General features: G+C 36.5%; 1 protein-coding gene across 1 annotated transcript in view; it reads left to right on the top strand.

Annotated features, from left to right (window-relative positions):
- The window catches only part of PAK2 (p21 (RAC1) activated kinase 2), a 126,738-nt gene that overhangs the window by 1,214 nt on the left and 106,595 nt on the right, over nt 1-18,929 (top strand). The window lies entirely within an intron of this gene.

The following is an 18,929-nucleotide window of genomic DNA, read 5'->3' as shown; positions in this document are numbered from 1 at the left end:
TGTGAGCGTGATTGGTTTCCTCCTTGATAAGTAATGCCAACTCGCATTGATGTTATTATTTTAGTTATACTTTACAAGTAATCTGTAGTTTTTTTGTTTTTTAACCTCTGTAAAAGTACGATCAAAATGGTTAGGCCTAAAATTAGACTACGATGAGCGGTGTTCTGGATCAAGGCTGTGCACGTCACGTTTTTTCCCCTGCTCTGTTTGACTCTTCCGCTCTTATAAGTAGGCAGGATATTGAAATGTACAAGAATTTGCTCTAGGGGTTTTGTTTTTGTAGGGTTATTCAAAAGAGTAACATTAAATAAAGTTAAATTGGGATGAAGGCAGTGAACAGTAATTTTTAAAGCAGGTTAGAACTTGTCAACTTTGGCAGAAGCTCTGTGGCATTTCCAAAACACTCGTACTTATGTATATTTTATATATATTTGGGGGAAGATATACATAAATGAAAAGCATTGTTCATGTTCTCCTGTTAGGAGTATTGATTTAAGGCAACTATTTCATCCTTGGCTTTTAAATCTTTCTAGCTATTAATAAGCCAAGAACACTGATTTACATTATGAAAAAGGAACCTTAAAATGTTTCTGGCCTGTAATATAGTTGGTCTAAAACCCACTTTAAGTGAAAGAGGTTAACCTAAATTCAGTGAATTTTGTGTTTTTACCCAATACTCCATTGTTAACCTAAATGACTTAGTACTGAGCTTCAATACTGTCATTTAGTAGTGTCATCTGTCTTTAATTTAGTGGGAGGTCTTGTTGGCCTAAAGTTAAGGTATAGAAATGTTGGAGTGTGAAACTTGGTCTGTTGCTGTCACCTTCTTTGCCAATTCTTTCTGTAAGCAGATACTTTTACCAAGGAAGAATTCCTGGGTATACCACTTCCATTAGGGCCTTGATTCCTGGCTTACCATTATTGAAAGAGTTATTCTTCTGGACTTGGTGACGTTTAATACTGAACTTGTACACCCAAATTCGTAAAGAAACGATAGCTTGTGGTTGGAGAGTACCTACTAAACAAATGAATAGGGGTCCTTCAGTTCTCTGATTTTTACAATAAGCGTATTTCCAAGTCGACAGGGTTAGCAATGGTGTATATTTCTTTTCAATTACACTTTTTTAAAGAGAAAACCTAGAACTTGTTTAGGTAGCTATGGATAAAATTAAAACTATACTTTTTGAAAAAGAGAATTTGTTCAAATAGCTAAGGACAAAACAGGTAGGTACTGTTAAATCCTTCCTATTTTTAATCTGTCAGTAGTGATTATTATTATATTCGAGTATACGATTTCTCTTGGTTTTCTGAATTTTCTACTTTCATTAAAACTTGAAACTGGGCTTTGTCAGAGGCTTTAAAAAGTCTTGGGGATTCTGATCAGTTTGTTTTCAAAAGCCCTCCAAGTTAGAAGGCTAATTCCACACTAATAGAGAAAGGTGTTAAATTATTTACAAATGTGGGTTGTCCCTAGTATCTTTGTATCTTGGTAGAAGGAGAAAGAGAAGGCAAAATTTGCCCCCACTGACGTGAAGAAATACTGTTTTTTTTCTGTGATTAAAGTTGAGTCTTACCACTTCTTTTAGGATCACTAATGTGATTAATAGTGGCTAGTCTGAACATTCATGCAGGATCTCAGAGTTCTAGCCTAGTACCTCTGAAGTGTATTAGTATCTGTCCATGTATACCCGGTGGTTATCAGCTGGAGACCTGGTTTTGGATCCTGGCTCTTCTACATGACTGGGCAAAATATCCAATCTTTTCAAGACTTGGTTTTTTAATCTGTCATGTGATTAATAATATAATACAAATTTCATAGGGCTGTTTAGAACAAATGAGGTAACACAGATAAAGTACTTAGTGAATGTAGTGTCTAAGTGCTTAGTAAGTGTTAATTAATGTGCATTCTAAGATGGGTTTTATATCAAATGTTATAGTCCTAAACTCAGATTTAAGATAGCTTTCTCAAAGAGGTTGGAATCTCAGGACCAAATTTCTGAGACCGTAACTGTTAAATTAAAATTATTTTTCAAAAAAAAAAAGTTTCATCAATGATGAAAAAAATACAGGTCTTGGAATACAAGTTTCTCGGATTTAGAAAGTATGCCTATTTCTCATAGAAAATTGGGAAAGTAGTGAAAATTACTAAGAAACAGGACAAAAACCACTTTGGTCTCAGCCCTCAGATAACCATCATAAATAGATTAGAATAGTGATTTTTTCCCCTTATTTTTAAATTAAATTCCAAAAGCAGTACATGCTTATTAAAAGGTTTGTGTAAGTCATTTCTTATAGACTGAATATTACCCTTCCCTCACTTTCTAGTCCCATTCCTTAGAGGTCCCCACTATTAACAATTTTGTTTTCTTTTTGCATTTAGGAATAAGTACTGCGTGTGTAGTTTTCACCTTGATTTTTTCAAATTAAAAATCTGATCATTATATATTCTTTTCTAGCTCAGTACATAAAGTTGTACCTCATTTTTTAAAAATCATGAGATATTTCATTACGTAGTTGTAATCTGTGGAGGATACATTCCAGGACCCCCAGTGGATGCCTGAAACCTCAGATAATACCAAATCCTACATTTACTGTTTTTTTCCTATACATACATACCTATGATAAAGTTTGATTTATAAATTAGGCACAGTAAGAGATTAACAACAGTAACTAATAATAAAACACATCAGTTATAACAATATCCTGTAATAAAGGTTATGTGAATGTTGTCTGTTTCTTACTGTACTGTACCAACCCTTCTTCTTATGACGTGATATGATAAAATATATGCATGATGAGATGAAGTGAAGTGAACGACTTAGGCATTGTGATGTAGCATTAGGCTACTGTTGATCTGACAGTATGCCGGAAAGAGGATCCTCTGCTTCCAGACCAAGGTTGACCACAGGTAACTGAAACCACGGAAAGTGAAACTGCACATGGGGTGGGAAGGGTGGGGAGGGTGGGGGATCTACTATACAGATCTTCCTTGATTTATGTATCCTGATAAACCCTACTGTAAGGTGAAAATACTGTAAAAAGAAAATGCATTTAATACACCTAACCTATGGAACATCCTATGTTAGCCCATAGTTTGGCAAAATCATCGAACAGAAAGCCTATTTTATAATAAAGTTTTAAATATCTCATGTAATTTATTGAACAGTGCACTGAAAGTGACAAACACAATGATTGTATGGGTGCAGAATGGTTGTAAGTATATTGTGAACACATGGCTGGCTGGGAGCTGCAGTTTGCTGCAGTTGTCTGGTGTCAGGAGAGTATTGTGCTGCATATGGCCAGCCTGGGTAAAGATAAAAATTCATACTTAGAAGCATGGTTGCTACTAGACAAGTATCGTTTTTACACCATCATAAAGTTGAAAAATTGTTAAATTGGGCCATCATAAGTCAGTGACTGCCTTTGTTTCCAGTTTTGAGCAATTAAAACTGGAGCCTTAATGAACAACTTTTTATCTTCTTGCACATGCATATATATTCAAGTATTTCCATAGAAGAGATTTCTTAAGTGTGCATTTTAAGTTTAAATAGATGCCAGATTGCCTTCCTATACATAATATTAATCTTTTACTTTCTGTTTAAGACTTGTACCTCCTACATTTCACCTTTACAAAAAAACACTTCTATATTAAATTCTGGTACTTTTAATAATTGTTATATTTTAATCTTGATCTTTCTGCCTTTTTTTGGTGCATGATGGGAATAAGCAAGTTCTTAAAATATAAAATAGTTTGGCTGTCAAAATAAAATAACAGTTATAAAATTTTAGGAGTTTGAGGTTGGTGAGAAAATGAGTTGTATTAAAGGGATTCAGAGAGGAATATTACATGGTTTTTTTTGCAAGCATCTGAGAAGGAAAAAAGAATGCCCCCTCTGACTCCTATCTATTGTCATTGACCTAATTCATCCTCATCGTTCAAATTTCAGCTTTTGAGGGTAGGTTTCTTTGGGAGTCTTTTTGATCTCCACTGTGATTTATATATTCTTATTGTTCTTACGTATTTTTTTAACACTTTAATCCATAATCTTTATTTGTAGTGTTCTGGAAGCATGAATTATTCATCTGGAAATGAGAGTTATTTCTCAATTTTTGTCAGTTGAAACTAATCAAAGGAAGTTTAAGGAAGAACATGGTAGTATTGGTTAAAAGTTATATATACACATGCATATAGGGCACTTTTAACCCACATTACTGAGTTCTTCCTTACATCTTTCTGATCTAGCTAATTACATTGGGTATTTTTTCATGTAAATGTTTAATAAGTTCCAGAAAGACAGAAGGTTTTATTTTGGTCTTACATTTATTTCATAAGAACAAGGTGTTTTTTTAAGGTATAATCTCAGCTTTTTAAAAATTAATTCCTATTCTTTTTAATTCTGAGAATATTTAATAATTTATAGGCTTATTAATTAAATAAAACATATAATAAACATGAGCAACGAGATGGGGCAAAGCATTTAGACAAAATTTTAGGTACTCTAATAAAGAGCAAATGATACATTGGCAGATACATTAGTGGACTTACAGCCATAAGTTTGATGAAGTATCTCTGTTGTAAATTCTTCCTAAGCTTTTTTCACCTTTCTGATTATATATTTGAGAAGAATGACGTTTTTTAAAAATACCGCTTATTCAATTACCTATGAATAACTACTGTTGATATTTTGGTATGTTTCCTGCCAGTACTTTCTCTTCTCATATATGTGTGTATATAGTTTGCTTTTGTAAAATTGGAATCTATTCTGAATAATTTACTGTGTTTCCTTTATTTTTTTACTAAACTTTAAATCTTGAATGTTTCCATTTGTTCACCTTAAAAATTATTCTTAAAAGTGATTATTTTTAATGTTTGCTTAATATTCCATTGTACCTATCTTAGTTTCACTGTTTTCCTATTGCCAAATGTGTCATTTATTTCCAATTTTTTACATAAATAACTGTAGTGAATGTCTTTCTATTCATCTGTTTATCTTAGAATATGTCCCTCAAAGTGAAATTACTGAATGAAAGGGTGTAAGCATTTAAAAGTCTTAAGTCACTCTTCAGAAAGGTTTGATGTTTGCCATCATTAGCAATATGAATACCATTTTCTTACTATTGTCATTGAAACAACCATCATTCTTAATGAAATTAATAAAATTTGCTTATTGCTAGTCAAATAAAAAAGTTCAATGTACATTTTTTATTTAAATTATAACTAATTTTGTTTTTGTAAATTTGATGTACTTAATTATTTCTTATAAGTACACAAGAGTAACGAGGTTTTTGTGTTAACTGTTATTATTTTACTGTACTTCATTAAACTTTTATTTACTTTTGTTTTCCAGGTTCATTGTCTTGTTTGAAAGTAATAGTAACTTTTGATTCCTTTCCAATAGTTGCCATATTTATTTCTACTTTAGGTCTTTACTATATTGGCCAGAAATTCCACCATACGGTTAAAGAAGAGAGGTGTTAAAATTGTCTTGGAATCTCTCTCTGGTATTTTTACAGTTAAAAATGATGGCAGCTGTTTCTTCTTAAGGAGAGATTCTTTATTATTTTATTCTGTTCCTACATTACAAAAAATAGAAATGGCTTCCGAATTTTATCAAATGTTTTTGTAATGCTTATTTAGGTGATGATAAGGTTTTTTTTTTTTTCTTTTAAGTACTGTTAAGGGCATATAATAATAGATTTGTTAATAACCAAAGTTACCCTAAGCCATATATTATGTGGAACCAAAACCCCACTCATATAAGGCAAGTGTAGAGAAATTACTGAAAAGATAGAAGAGAATCTCATAGGAATTTAGTTTACTAGGAGTATGTAAGTATATATGGTAACTTCTATAATTACTTCCATAGTGTGTTGAGGAATCCTTACTTATTCGTGAGCCAGGTTTGATAATTTTCCCCCAGATTATATGTATACATATACTTAAGACTTTCAAATTTATTGTTTTATATATATGTGATATAAAAATTAAAATGGGTGGCATTTATTTCCTTCTTTAGATCTTAGTAATTTTGTTACTTTCCTTGATTTTATTTGCCAAATGGTTTTAATAACCTAGTGGTTATTAAATATGTGTGATAATTTGATGGGCCAGTGGTTTTTAGTAACCAGCTTTTTTTTTTTTTTTTTAATAATTATTTTTTATTGAAGGGTAGTTGACACACAGTATTACATTACATGAGTTTCAAGTGTACAACACAGTGGTAGAACATTTATATACATAATTCTAGGTTCCAGCTATCACCCTACCAGGCTGTTACAATATCTTGACTATATTCCTTATGCTATACATCACATCCCGGTTACTAATTTATTTTACCATTGGAAGTCTGTCCTTTTTTTTTTTTTTTTTTTTTTTTGTGAGGGCATCTCTCATATTTATTGATCAAATGGTTGTTAACGACAGTAAAATTCTGTATAGGGGAGTCAATGCTCAATGCACAATCATTATTCCACCCCAAGCCTAACTTTTGTCAGTCTCCAATCTTCTGAGGCATAACAAACAAGTTTTTACATGTAGAACAAATTCTTACATAATGAATAAGTTACATAGTGAACAGTACAAGGGCAGTCATCACAGAAACTTTCAGTTTTGCTCATGCATTATGAACTATAAACAGTCAGTTCAAATATGAATACTCATTTGGTTTTTATACTTGATTTATATGTGGATACCACATTTCTCTCTTTATTATTATTATTTTTAATAAAATGCTGAAGTGGTAGGTAGATACAAGATAAAGGTAGAAAACATAGTTTAGTGTTGTAAGAGAGCACATGTAGATGATCAGGTGTGTGCCTGTAGACTATGTGTTAATCCAAGCTAGACCAGGGCAATAAAACATCCACGTATGCAGAAGATTTCTCTCAGAACGGGGGGGTGAGGTTCTAAGCCTCACCTCTGTTGATCCCCAATTTCTCACCTGATGGCCCCCCTGCGACTGTGCCTGTCTTAGGTTGTTCCTCCCTTGAGGAATCTTACCCGTCTCTGGCTAACCAGTCATCTTCCGGGGCCATACAGGGAAATGTGAAGTTGGTAAGTGAGAGAGAAGCCTTATTGTTTGAAAAAGTTAGCTTTTTACTTCTTTGCATATTTATGCCCTGTGGCTTCTATGCCCAGCATTTGTCTTGAGGTATCTTTACCACTTGGAAGAATTATGATACTCGGTAAATTTGATATGAGGCACAAATTCTATTTAAGGGTTGTAATTAGGAAGGAAGAAGAAAAGCTATAGAAGTAGCAGGCGGAAGAAAACATGGGAAGATTGATTATTTCTTTGATATATCTTCTTGTAGAGTAACTTCAGCATGTATAGGTTTTAAGCTACTACTTAAATTGCACACACACATTAACATAATAGGAGTATAGTTACATAACCAAAGCATATCTGTAATTACCAGCCCTCTGCAGTGAAACCAAGAAAACCAGTTAGGCACCTTAGGCATTTGTGAAAACTTATCTATGATATGGTGGATATTGTCCAAATGAACTTGAACAGTCTGAGAGAAATCAGACAAATTAAAACAACCCATTCCTGGGGACTGTTCACATGCCATATGTTCTTTTAACAATAAATAGTTTGTAGTTGTAAGACTTTGGACCGCTACAATTTGCACTTCTCCAAATTCTTGGTTGAGTTCCAACAGTATAGATCCAGTCCAATTTTGTTGTTTTACTGTATGCACAGGCCAGCTTAGATATCTCCTTCCTCATTCCCATGGCAGGTCCGGGAACTGGTGGGATGAGTGCATCTACAGCTGTAGCAGTGCGTGGATCTTTGTTGGGGTTTTTTGATGATCATCTTCTGGCATAAGTCTTCCAGAGTGTGCAGATGTTGGAAGTTCTTTTTCATATCGTATCTTAGTTCATTTTCGGGGTAGCCCAATTAGGCTTTGATCCTCTGTATAAACACAAACAGACCCTTTGCCTACACTTTTATATGCCCTTTATACCCTTGTGTAGAACTCGTTGGAGGTTACCACACAGGAACTGCCTTTTTTTTTTTTTTTTTTTTTTTTTTCCTATCACTAATCTACACTTACATGACGAATATTATGTTTACTAGGCTCTCCCCTATACCAGGTCTCCCCTATAAACCCCTTTACAGTCACTGTCCATCAGCATAGCAAAATGTTGTAGAATCACTACTTGCCTTCTCTGTGTTGTACAGCCCTCCCTTTTCTCCTACCCCCCCATGCATGTTAATCTTAATACCCCCCTACTTCTCCCCCCCTTATCCCTCCCTACCCACCCATCCTCCCCAGTCCCTTTCCCTTTGGTACCTGTTAGTCCATTCTTGAGTTCTGTGATTCTGCTGCTGTTTTGTTCCTTCAGTTTTTCCTTTGTTCTTATATTCCACAGATAAGTGAAATCATTTGGTATTTCTCTTTCTCCGCTTGGCTTGTTTCACTGAGCATAATACCCTCCAGCTCCATCCATGTTGCTGCAAATGCTTGGATTTGCCCTTTTCTTATAGCTGAGTAGTATTCCATTGTGTATATGTACCACATCTTCTTTATCCATTCATCTATTGATGGACATTTAGGTTGCTTCCAATTCTTGGCTATTGTAAATAGTGCTGCAATAAACATAGGGGTGCATCTGTCTTTCTCAAACTTGATTGCTGCATTCTTAGGGTAAATTCCTAGGAGTGGAATTCCTGGGTCAAATGGTAAGTCTGTTTTGAGCATTTTGATGTACCTCCATACTGCTTTCCACAATGGTTGAACTAACTTACATTCCCACCAGCAGTGTAGGAGGGTTCCCCTTTCTCCACAGCCTCGCCAACATTTGTTGTTGTTTGTCTTTTGGATGGCAGCCATCCTTACTGGTGTGAGGTGATACCTCATTGTAGTTTTAATTTGCATTTCTCTGATAATTAGCGATGTGGAGCATCTTTTCATGTGTCTGTTGGCCATCTGTATTTCTTTTTTGGAGAACTGTCTGTTCAGTTCCTCTGCCCATTTTTTAATTGGGTTATTTGTTTTTTGTTTGTTGAGGCGTGAGAGCTCCTTATATATTCTGGACGTCAAGCCTTTATCGGATGTGTCATTTTCAAATATATTCTCCCATACTGTAGGGATCCTTCTTGTTCTATTGATGGTGTCTTTTGCTGTACAGAAGCTTTTCAGCTTAATATAGTCCCACTTACTCATTTTTGCTGTTGTTTTCCTTGCCCGGGGAGATATGTTCAAGAAGAGGTCACTCATGTTTATGTCTAAGAGGTTTTCGCCTATGTTTTCTTCCAGGAGTTTAATGGTTTCATGGCTTACATTCAGGTCTTTGATCTATTTTGAGTTTACTTTTGTATATGGGGTTAGACAATGGTCCAGTTTCATTCTCCTACATGTAGCTGTCCAGTTTTGCCAGCACCACCTGTTGAAGAGACTGTCATTTCCCCATTGTATGTCCATGGCTCCTTTATCAAATATTAATTGACCATATATGTCTGGGTTAATGTCTGGATTCTCTAGTCTGTTCCATTGGTCTGTGGCTCTGCTCTTGTGCCAGTACCAAATTGTCTTGATTACTATGGCTTTATAGTAGAGCTTGAAGTTGGGGAGTGAGATCCCCCCTACTTTATTCTTCTTTCTCAGGATTGCTTTGGCTATTCGGGGTCTTTGGTGTTTCCATATGAATTTTTGAATTATTTGTTCCAGTTCATTGAAGAATGTTGCTGGTAGTTTCATAGGGATTGCATCAAATCTGTATATTGCTTTGGGCAGGATGGCCATTTTAACGATATTAATTCTTCCTAGCCACGAGCATGGGATGAGTTTCCATCTGTTAGTGTCCCCTTTAATTTCTCTTAAGAGTGACTTGTAGTTTTCAGAGTATAAGTCTTTCACTTCTTTGGTTAGGTTTATTCCTAGGTATTTTGTTTTTTTTGATGCAATTGTGAATGGAGTTGTTTTCCTGATTTCTCTCTCTGTTGGTTCATTGTTAGTATATAGGAAAGCCACAGATTTCTGTGTGTTGATTTTGTATCCTGCAACTTTGCTGTATTCCGATATCAGTTCTAGTAGTTTTGGGGTGGAGTCTTTAGGGTTTTTTATGTACAGTATCATGTCATCTGCAAATAGTGACAGTTTAACTTCTTCTTTACCAATCTGGATTCCTTGTATTTCTTTATTTTGTCTGATTGCCGTGGCTAGGACCTCCAGTACTATGTTAAATAACAGTGGAGAGAGTGGGCATCCCTGTCTAGTTCCCGATCTCAGAGGAAATGCTTTCAGCTTCTCGCTGTTCAATATAATGTTGGCTGTGGGTTTATCATAGATGGCCTTTATTATGTTGAGGTACTTGCCCTCTATTCCCATTTTGCTGAGAGTTTTTAACATGAATGGATGTTGAACTTTGTCAAATGCTTTTTCAGCATCTATGGAGATGATCATGTGGTTTTTGTCTTTCTTTTTGTTGATGTGGTGGATGATGTTGATGGACTTTCGAATGTTGTACCATCCTTGCATCCCTGGGATGAATCCCACTTGGTCATGGTGTATGATCCTTTTGATGTATTTTTGAATTCGGTTTGCTAATATTTTGTTGAGTATTTTTGCATCTACGTTCATCAGGGATATTGGTCTGTAGTTTTCTTTTTTGGTGGGGTCTTTGCCTGGTTTTGGTATTAGGGTGATGTTAGCTTCATAGAATGAGTTTGGGAGTATCCCCTCCTCCTCTATTTTTTGGAAAACTTTAAGGAGAATGGGTATTATGTCTTCCCTGTATGTCTGATAAAATTCCAAGGTAAATCCATCTGGCCCGGGGGTTTTGTTCTTTGGTAGTTTTTTGATTACCTCTTCAATTTCGTTGCTGGTAATTGGTCTGTTTAGATTTTCTGTTTCTTCCTGGGTCAATCTTGGAAGGTTATATTTTTCTAGGAAGTTGTCCATTTCTCCTAGGTTTCCCAGCTTGTTAGCATATAGGTTTTCATAGTATTCTCCAATAATTCTTTGCATTTCCGTGGGGTCCGTCGTGATTTTTCCTTTCTCGTTTCTGATACTGTTGATTTGTGTTGACTCTCTTTTCTTCTTAATAAGTCTGGCTAGAGGCTTATCTATTTTGTTTATTTTCTCGAAGAACCAGCTCTTGGTTTCATTGATTTTTGCTATTGTTTTATTCTTCTCAATTTTATTTATTTCTTCTCTGATCTTTATTATGTCCCTCCTTCTGCTGACCTTAGGCCTCATCTGTTCTTCTTTTTCCAATTTCGATAATTGTGACATTAGACCATTCATTTGGGATTGCTCTTCCTTTTTTAAATATGCTTGGATTGCTATATACTTTCCTCTTAAGACTGCTTTTGCTGTGTCCCACAGAAGTTGGGGCTTAGTGTTGTTGTTGTCATTTGTTTCCATATATTGCTGGATCTCCATTTTGATTTGGTCATTGATCCATTGATTATTTAGGAGCGTGTTGTTAAGCCTCCATGTGTTCGTGAGCCTCTTTGCTTTCTTTGTACAGTTTATTTCTAGTTTTATGCCTTTGTGGTCTGAAAAGTTGGTTGGTAGGATTTCAATCTTTTGGAATTTTCTGAGGCTCTTTTTGTGGCCTAGTATGTGGTCTATTCTGGAGAATGTTCCATGTGCACTTGAGAAGAATGTATATCCCGCTGCTTTTGGATGTAGAGTTCTATAGATGTCTATTAGGTCCATCTGCTCTACTGTGTTGTTCAGTGCTTCCGTGTCCTTACTTATTTTCTGCCCAGTGGATCTATCCTTTGGGGTGAGTGGTGTGTTGAAGTCTCCTAGAATGAATGCATTGCAGTCTATATCCCCCTTTAGTTCTGTTAGTATTTGTTTCACATATGCTGGTGCTCCTGTGTTGGGTGCATATATATTTAGAATGGTTATATCCTCTTGTTTGACTGAGCCCTTTATCATTATGTAGTGTCCTTCTTTATCTCTTGTTACTTTCTTTGTTTTGAAGTCTATTTTGTCTGATATTAGTACTGCAACCCCTGCTTTCTTCTCACTGTTGTTTGCTTGAAATATGTTTTTCCATCCCTTGACTTTTAGTCTGTACATGTCTTTGGGTTTGAGGTGAGTTTCTTGTAAGCAGCATATAGATGGGTCTTGCTTTTTTATCCATTCTGTTACTCTGTGTCTTTTGATTGGTGCATTCAACCCATTAACATTTAGGGTGACTATTGAAAGATATGTCCTTATTGCCATTGCAGGCTTTAAATTCGTGGTTACCAAAGGTTCAAGGTTAGCCTCTTTAGTATCTTACTGCCTAACTTAGCTCGCTTATTGAGCTTTTATATACACTGTCTGGAGATTCTTTTCTTCTCTCCCTTCTTGTTCCTCCTCCTCGATTCTTCATATGTTGGGTGTTTTGTGCTGTGCTCTTTCTAGGAGTGCTCCCATCTAGAGCAGTCCCTGTAAGATGTTCTGTAGAGGTGGTTTGTGGAAAGCAAATTCCCTCAGCTTTTGTTTGTCTGGGAATTGTTTAATCCCACCGTCATATTTGAATGATAGTCGTGCTGGATACAGTATCCTTGGTTCAAGGCCCTTCTGTTTCATTGTATTAAATATATCATGCCATTCTCTTCTGGCCTGTAGTGTTTCTGTTGAGAAATCTGACGTTAGCCTGATGGGTTTCCCTTTATAGGTGACCTTTTTCTCTCTAGTTGCCTTTAACACTCTTTCCTTGTCCTTGATCTTTGCCATTTTAATTATTATGTGTCTTGGTGTTGCCCTTCTTGGATCCTTTCTGTTGGGGGTTCTGTGTATTTCCGTGGTCTGTTTGATTACTTCCTCCCCCAGTGTGGGGAAGTTTTCAGCAATTATTTCTTCTAAGATACTTTCCATCTCTTTGCCTCTCTCTTCTTCTTCTGGGACCCCTATAATACGGATATTGCTCCTTTTAGATTGGTCACACAGTTCTCTTAATATTGTTTCATTCCTGGAGATCCTTTTGTCTCTCTCTATGTCAGCTTCTATGCGTTCCTGTTCTCTGATTTCAATTCCTTCAATGGCCTCTTGCATTCTATCCATTCTGCTTATAAACCCTTCCAGAGTTTGTTTCATTTCTGCGATCTCCTTTCTGGCATCTGTGATCTCTTTCCGGACTTCATCCCATTTTTCTTGCGTGTTTCTCTGCATCTCTGTCAGCATGTTTATGATTCTTATTTTGAATTCTTTGTCAGGAAGACTGGTTAGGTCTGTCTCCTTCTCTGGTGTTGTCTCTGTGATCTTTGTCTGCCTGTAGCTTTGCCTTTTCATGGTGATAGGAATAGTCTGCAGAACTGGGACGAGTGACGGCTGGAAGGACTTCCTTTCTTGTTGGTTTGTGGCCCTCCTCTCCTGGGAGAACAGCGGCCTCTAGTGGCTTGTGCTGCGCAGCTGCGCGCAGGCCGGGTTTCTGCTTCCTGCCGGGCTGCTATGGAGTTAATCTCTGCTGTTGCTGTGGGCGTGGCCTGGCTCGGGCAGCTACTCCAAAATGGTGGAGTCGCGTTGGAGCAGGTGCTGCTGGGAGGCTATTTATCTCCGTAAGGGGCCTCCCTGCTCCCTGCAGCCCAGGGGTTAGGGTGCCCAGAGATCCCGGATTCCCTACCTCTGGATTAAGTGGCCCGCCCTGCCCCTTTAAGACTTCCAAAAAGCACCCGCCAAAACAAAACAACGACCACAAAAAAAAACAAGAAAAAAAATTTTTTTTAATTAAAAAAAAAAGGTGGTCATTCGTTTTTCTTTATTCTCCGGTGCCAGCCTCAGGCCTCTGCTCACCGGTCTTTCTGCCCTGTTTCCCTAATATTGGTGTCCCTGTCCCTTTAAGACTTCCAAAAAGCGCTCGCCAAAACAAAGCAGCAAAAAAGCAAAAAAAAAAAAAATGGTCGCGCGCTTTTCTTATGTCCTCTGTCGCCCAGCCTCCAGTGCCTGCTCACTGTTCTTGCTGCCCTGTTTTCCCAGTATCGAGGGCCCTGCACTCTGGCCCGGATGGCTGGGGCTGGGTGTTCGGCAGCCCTGGGCTCCGTCTCCCTCCCGCTCTGCCTGCTCTTCTCCCGCCGGGAGCTGGGGGGAGGGGCGCTCGGCTCCCGCGGGGCCGGGGCTTGTATCTTACCCCCTTCGCGAGGCGCTGGGTTCTCTCAGGTGCGGATGTGGTCTGGATATTGTCCTGTGTCCTCTGGTCTTTATTCTAGGAAGGGTTGTCTTTGTTATATTTTCATAGATATATGTTGTTTTGGGAGGAGATTTCCGCTGCTCTACTCACGCCGCCATCTTCCGCCCCTCTCGTAACCAGCTTTGAGATTGATTCTATTGGTTGTCTGTTTGCTGGTTTTCTGATTTCTACTCTTATCTTTATTTTTTGCTCTTCTTACCTTCATTTTTTTAATACTTTTTCTAACTCAGTTCTTACTTATTTTTTTAATAATGAAGCTATTTAATACTCTTAATTTGTATCTGACTACAGCTTTTTCTGCACTCTATATTTTACTTAAGTGATCTTTATATTCATTATTTTCCAAATAGTTGGTAGATAGTTTGATTTCCTCTGACTCAAGAGGTATATAGGACAGAAAGTTCTTGCCACTCTATTTTCTTTCACTGACAGTGTCACTTAAAGTATCTTTTAAATTTATTGAGGTTTCTTGGTGACTTAAAGCATAATTCAATTTGGAAAATGTTCTGTGAAAATTGATAAAGAACATTTTGTTTTGCAGAGTACACTTTTTTATGTATGCATCTGTTAATTAACTTCAGTTTTTCAAATTATCTGATTTATTATTCCTTATTAATAGTTCTTATTACTTACAAGACTTAGTACTTATTTTTTATCCTAATCTGTCAAAAACTAAGAAGTAGCATTGTTTCTGAGAAGCTTGTTCTCACATTGGAGCCTTTACATTTTTGGTTCGTTTGTGTGAATACTGTCTTCCCTTCAAATGCACTGTTTTGAAGAGGGCTTCTCTAGTCAGCCATCTAAAATACCCTCCACCTAGCCCCCTGCTCAGTACCTAACTTCTTGCCCTTCTGTATTTTCCTTTATAGCACTTCTGTCTGAAGCTATTTATTTTTTTCACTGACTATTCTTTGCTATTATTCTATTCAGAGCTTAGAATAAGTAGGTCTGCAGTATGTGTTGATTGAGTAAAGAGTGTTTCTTTTATTTCTAATGATTTAATTTTATTTATTAAAATTAATAGACTATTTTATAAAGCAGTTTTAGGTTCACAACAAAACTGAGCAAAAAGTACAGAGTTCCCATAGATCCTGAGCTCATGAGTCCCCCCAGGTTCCCTCATCATCAACATCCTGTGATGTGTGATATTTGTTATAATTTGATGGGCCATTTATTGACATGTCATTATCCACCAAAGTCCATAGTTTACATTACTCTTGGTGTTGTAATTTGTGGGTGTGGACACATGGTGAATAATGACTTGGATCTACCATCACAGTATGATACAGTATAGCTTCCTAACTAAAAATCCCCTGTGCTTGACCTACTCATCCTTCCCTGCTCCCTAACCCCTGGCTGATGCTTTTACTGTCTCCTTGGTGTTGCCTTTTCCAGAATGTCCTATAGTTGTGATCTACAGTATGTACTCTTTTCGACTTGACTTTCTTTCACTTAGCAATATGCATTTGTTTCCTTCATATCTTCATGGCTTGATAGTATGTTCCTTTTTAGTGCTCAGTTAATATTCCACTGACAGGATATACCACAATTTATCAGTTTACCTACTAAGGACATCTTGGTTGCTTCCACATTTGACAATTATGAATAAAGTTGCTATAAACATTCACATCTAAGTTTTGTATGGACATGAGTTTTCAGATGATTTGAGTAAATACCAAGGAGTGCAATTGCTGTACCATATGGCAAGAGTATGTTTAGTTTTATAAGACACTACTAACCTGTCTTTCAAAGTGGCTATTCCATTTTGCTTTCCCACCAGCAGTGAAAGAGAGTTCCTATTGCTCAACCCTCTCCAGTATTTGCTAGTATTAGTGTTTTGGATTTTAGCTCTTCTAATAGGTGTGTAGTCGTATCTCATTGCTTTAATTTGTAATTCCCTAATGATATATTATGTTGAGCATCTTTTCACATGCATCTTGGCCAATTTTGTATCATCTTTGATGAGGTAGCTCTTCAGATGTTTTGCCTTTTTTTTATTGGGTTGTTTTCCTAATGTTGAGTTTTAACAGTTCTTTGTATATTTTGGGTAACAGTCCTATAAATCATATTTATTTTATAAACATGTTTTCCCAGTCTGTGGCTTGTCTTCTCATTTTCTTGCACATGTAACTTCTGTACTGCCAAATATCTTCATTATGGATTATACCTAATCAATAAAAATCATTGTCATCTTTTATCTGAGTCTTGTATTTTATCTATATTAAATTCCTATCTGTACTATCTTCCTTTGTTCAATAAATTATTATCCAGCTTTGTCTTTCTATGCCATTTTTAGTTGTCTCCCCTTTAAATTACATGTAGTTTAGTTTGTTTTACTCCAAAATGAATGTTAATGAATTTGTGTTTATTGTCATAATGAATTCTGTTGGGTGTATTTCTGTCATTTTATTTACACTTTTCTGTTCTTTAATGATTCACTGCACTGCTTTGTTGTAAAATATACATAATATAAAATTACCATCCTAGTCTTTTTTTGTATCATTAATATAAAATCACATGAGCAACATTGTGGTTACTAGATTCCCCCCATTATCGAGTCCCCACCACATACCCCATTACAGTCTCTGTCCATCAGCATAGTAAGATGCTATAGAATCACTACTTCTCTGTGCTATACTGCCTTCCCTGTGCACCCCCTACGTTGTGTGTGCTAATCATAATGCCCCTTATTCCCCTTCTCCCTCCCTTCCCACCTACCCTCCCCAGTCCCTTTCCCTTTGGTAACTGTTAGTCCATACTTGGGTTCTGTGAGTCTGCTGCTGTTTTGTTCCTTCAGTTCTGGTTTGTTATTATGCTTCATAGATGAATGGAAAACATTTGGTACTTGTTGGTCTCCACCTGGCTTATTTCACTGAGCATAATACCCTCTAGCTCCATTCATGTTGTGGCAAATGGTAGCATTTGTTTTCTTCTTATGGCTGAATGATACTCCATTGTGTATATATACTACATCTTCTTTATCTATTCATCTACTGATGGACACTTAGGTTGCTTCCATTTCTTGACTATTGTAAGTGGTGCTGCAATAAAAATAGGGGTGCTTATGTCTTTTTGAAACTGGGATCCTACATTCTTAGGGTAAATTCCTAGGAGTGGAATTCCTGGGTCAAATGGTATTTCTATTTTGAGTGTTTTGAGGAACCTCTATATTACTTTCCACAATGATTGAACAAGTTTACATTCCCACCAGCAGTGTAGGAGGGTTCCCCTTTCTCCGCATCCTCACCAGTATTTGTTGTTCCTAGTCTTTTCTGTGTTGGCCATCCTAACTGGTGTGAGGTGATACCTCATTCTGGTTTTAATTTGCATTTCCCTGATAATTACTGATGTGGAGCATCTTTTCATGTGCCTGTTGGCCATCTGAATTTCTTCTTTGGAGAACTATCTGTTCAGCTCCCCTGCCCATTTTTTAATAGGGTTATTTGCTTTTTGAGTGTTGAGGTGTGTGAGTTCTTTATATATTTTGGATTGTAACCCCTTGTCAGGTATGTTGTTTACAAATATATTCTCTCATACTTAAGGATGCCTTTTTGTTCTTTTGATGGCATCCTTTGCTGTACAGAAACATTTTAATTTGATATAGTCCCATTTGTTCATTTTTTATTTTGTTTTCCTTGCCCAAGGAGATGCGTTTAGGAAGAGGTTGCTCATGTTTATATTCAAGAGATTTTTGCCTATGTTTTCTTCTAAGAGTTTTATGGTTTCATGACTTACATTCAGCTCTGTGATCCATTTTGAATTTGCTGTATGGGGTTAGACAGTAATCCAGTTTCAATTCTCTTGTATGTAGCTGTCCAGTTTTGCCAACACCAGCTGTTGAAGAGGCTGTCATTTCCCCATTCTTTGTTCATGGCTCCTTTATCATATATTAATTGACCATATGTGGTTGGGTTTCTATCTGGGCTCTCTAGTCTGTTCCATTGGTCTATGGGTCTGTTCTTGTGCCAGTACCAAATTGTCTTGATTACTGTCCTAGTCATTTTTAAGCTTAGACTTCTTTGGCATTAAGTATATTTACAGTATTGTGCAACCATCACCACCATCCATCTCCAGAACTTTTTCATATTCTCCAACTGGACCTCTGTACTCACTAAAGAATACTAACTCCCCGTTCCTCCCTACCCACAACCCCTACTAATATGTCTCTAATCTACTTTCTGTCTCATGAATTTGCCTATTCTAGATGATTCATGTAAGTGGAATCCTATAACATTTGTCTGATCGTATCTGGCTTATTTCACATAACCATGTTTTCAAGGCTCATCCATGTTGTAGCATGTATTAGTACTTTATTCCTTTTTTTCAGACAAAATAATATTCCACATTTTATTTCTCCAGTTATCAGAGGTTTCTGTTTTTTTGCTTTGTAAATTATATTTGGTTTGCTTTAGCTCATCTTTGGAATGGATGCATCCTGTTTTTTAAGTCTGTAATTTATAGTTTAAATGAATTCAAGTGTAAATCTAAATTTAACAAAATGAAATTTTCTGATTTGTCAGTCTGAAAAATATATTTGTCTGCCTTTATATCTGAAGACTGTTTTTTTCCTCATAATCACCCTCATGGTACTTGCTTTTCCCCTCCATGGTATGCTTGAGGCCTTGGAATATAGTTTGTATATTTTTTGTACATTTCATGTTTTTAACTTACTTTCAAGACCTTTATCTTGGTAATTACATTGTGCTAACATACAATCATTTAAACTATTATTTAGATGAATTTGGATGAATCCTCTTGAGAAAGATACATTAGCTCCTTACAGTCTTCA

The sequence above is a fragment of the Manis pentadactyla genome, chromosome 1 (assembly GCF_030020395.1).
Source record: "Manis pentadactyla isolate mManPen7 chromosome 1, mManPen7.hap1, whole genome shotgun sequence".
NCBI classification, from domain to species: Eukaryota; Metazoa; Chordata; class Mammalia; order Pholidota; family Manidae; genus Manis; species Manis pentadactyla.
The sequence above is the reverse complement of the archived record's forward strand: the minus strand, read 5'-3'. Positions and strand labels throughout refer to the sequence as shown.